Genomic DNA, 2962 nt, shown 5'->3' on the forward strand with positions numbered 1-2962 from the left:
CACTGGGACCAGCTCTGCAAACCCCAGCAGAGCCAGACACAGTGGGGATAGCAGAAAATGGGCTGATTTTCTGATATTTCCTTTCTCTGCATAGCACACTAAGTGCCTTAGGAGTAAAACCTGCTGGAGGGATGCTCAGAGCCACGGCAGGCACTGCCTGTCCCCTGCCCCATCCTTTCCCCAGGAAGAGGCACCAGCTGAGCCCCTGCTCGGTGCCTGGGCAAGGGCAGGGTGTGCTGGGGCTGTGCAAGGCATGTGCCCCCTCCGTTGGGCACTGGGCACAGGCAGTGCCAGGCAGTGCCACCTGGCTGTGTGCAGTGGGTCCAGGGCTGGTTCTCAGCTCTGTGCTAGGAATGCCTTGGTTTTGGGGCCAACATGTGCCAGGCTAGGGGCAGGACCTGCCAGCACCAGGGCTCTCAGGGCTGGAGCCCAGAGAGCTTCCCTTGAAGTTGTTCCATGTTAAAGGCATGCGGAGGCAGTAGGTGTGGGTGATGATGTGGGTGGCCAGGCTGGTGGCCAAAACACCCCTGATGGGAAACAGCCAAGCACCAAGAGGGGCTCCAGCTGCCACAGCTTGATGCTGGGTAGCACAATGCTCCAAAGGCCTCAGGTCTTGGCAGCCTGGGGGTCTGGCTGTGGCTTCACACCCCAGACATGTTACATACCCTGGCATAACCTGCGCAGAAAAGCCAGCACAGGGTCCAGGAGCAACGAAAGATGCTGCAGCACCTCACAGCCTCCCTACTGCCACTGGGAGCTCTGGTCTGGGCAGTCCAGTGCCCCAGGGACTCATGGTTCCCAGCAGGACTGAGCACAGGGTGGGTAGAGATGGGGGATGTCACACCCATGTCCAGCAAACTCAGGTACCCACTGTGCCCCATGCCCAGTGCCCATCCCAGCTCAGCCCTGCCCTCTGCCATCACCACTGGACAGGAGGAGATGAGCCCCTCTTGTTCCTAATCCCCAGGCCCATGGTTTTGGAGTGAGTCACATTCTGCTGTTCTCTGTGCTGCCTCCCAGGGTCACTCTTGGTGGCAGAGACGTGTGTGCCATGCCAGCAGCACTGTGGAGTGGAGGAGGACTCCCCACTTCTCCCAGCTCCATATCATGGGATTATTTTCAAAACCAGGGAGAGGAAGGAGACCCTGGAGCCCATCCAGGCCTCCCCACCTTCTTTGCCCTGGCTGGAGGTGGAAGGAGAGCAGCAAAAAAAAAACCCTAAATAACGGAGATGAGCCCCTCTTGTTCCTAATCCCCAGGCCCATGGTTTTGGAGTGAGTCACATTCTGCTGTTCTCTGTGCTGCCTCCCAGGGTCACTCTTGGTGGCAGAGACGTGTGTGCCATGCCAGCAGCACTGTGGAGTGGAGGAGGACTCCCCACTTCTCCCAGCTCCATATCATGGGATTATTTTCAAAACCAGGGAGAGGAAGGAGACCCTGGAGCCCATCCAGGCCTCCCCACCTTCTTTGCCCTGGCTGGAGGTGGAAGGAGAGCAGCAAAAAAAAAACCCTAAATATCAAAAAGAATTAGGGAAGAGAAAGAGGCTCGTAAATCCACAGGTCTCCAGGGAAGCCACTCCAGCTGCAGCCAGGAACACAAATGTTGTCAGCATTTGGTAAATATGTAACGGAGACCATAACAACTTAATGGATCCAAGGTGCTTCGTTAGTGCTCCCAGCAGATGCAGCTCTAATGAGGGCTCCTGGCAGTGCTGCCATCCAGACAGTGCGCCCCAGAGAAGGGACTGGCATGAGCCAGCTTGGGGACAACTGCATGGCACCACAGCACCCTGGACTGGCTCGTGCCAGGGACCAGCACACAGGACTGTGAGGCATTGCCATCATCATCGTCTGACAGAATCCTCTGCCAGCATCCCCCCGGCTTCCCAGCGCCTCTGCCCCAGCCCCACAGCCATGGGACCCTTCTGGGGCAGCTTCTGGGGTCAGAGGGACCAGTGCCAGGCATTGCTCCCAGGGCTGAGTCTATGTCTGTGCTGGGCAGCACCCGGCAGGTGGCTCGGGCTTGTAGCAACCTTGTCTAGTGGAAGGTGTCCCTGCCCATGGCAGGGGGCTTAAGATGATCTTGAAGGTCTCTTCCAACCCAAACCATTCTGTGATTCTGTGTTTCTATAGAGCCCAGATCCTAAGCATGCTGTACCTGGGCTTCTGGCATGGTCACTGATACTCAGGCTGTGGTGCCAGAGCCAAGCAAACAGCCTCAGCAAAGGGGCATGGTGAAGGTGTTGGATGCCTGCATGCAGGAGTTCAGTGCTCCCTTTTGTGGCTTTTCTGTGGGCTCAGAGGGCAGGAGCAGTTGGCGGTGTCTCTGAGGCCTGGTGGATGTTGGCACTCTGTCCTTGTCCCTGGGAACAGAGGTCACCCACCCTGTGGTCAGTCACCCTCCCACGGCCAGGGAGTACAGCACAGGCAGCCAGGGAGGCAGCAGAGCCTCTTGAGCAAACAGACAGATTCTTTTCTCAGCTCCTCTTGAGTGCATCCAGAATGCCCTTTGTCCTCTGACACTTAAGAGGCATCAACTGATTAATCCCGGTCAGATCATATTTCTACCCGCTGCCCAGTGGTTGTTCCACTTCCCACGGGATGGGCAAGGCTGGTTCGGGGTGTGGCTCAGACTGTCACCCATGGGCAGTGCTGGGCACGGGGCAAACCCTCAGTCTGGATCTTGGAGTGCTGGAGGCCATCAGTGCTGACCCAGCTGGGAGCGATGGCTCCATGTGTCCCTTGGCTGCAGCCTGGACAGAGGTGGGGATTTGAGGAGCAGAGAGAGGTGGGTTGGCATTTGCAGGGAGACAGGACAGTGCTGTCCTCCTGGTGTGTTAGAGAGAGGCCACGGGGCTGGGGCCCCCCTCAGCACCTGTATCACAGCCCCCCTCCTCCATTTGTCCCCGCAGCGAGTGCTGGCCTGCTGGAAAACTGCACGGGCTGCGTCCTGTGCTCTGGG

Source organism: Geospiza fortis, unplaced genomic scaffold (genome assembly GCF_000277835.1).
Source record: "Geospiza fortis unplaced genomic scaffold, GeoFor_1.0 scaffold188, whole genome shotgun sequence".
NCBI classification, from domain to species: domain Eukaryota; kingdom Metazoa; phylum Chordata; class Aves; order Passeriformes; family Thraupidae; genus Geospiza; species Geospiza fortis.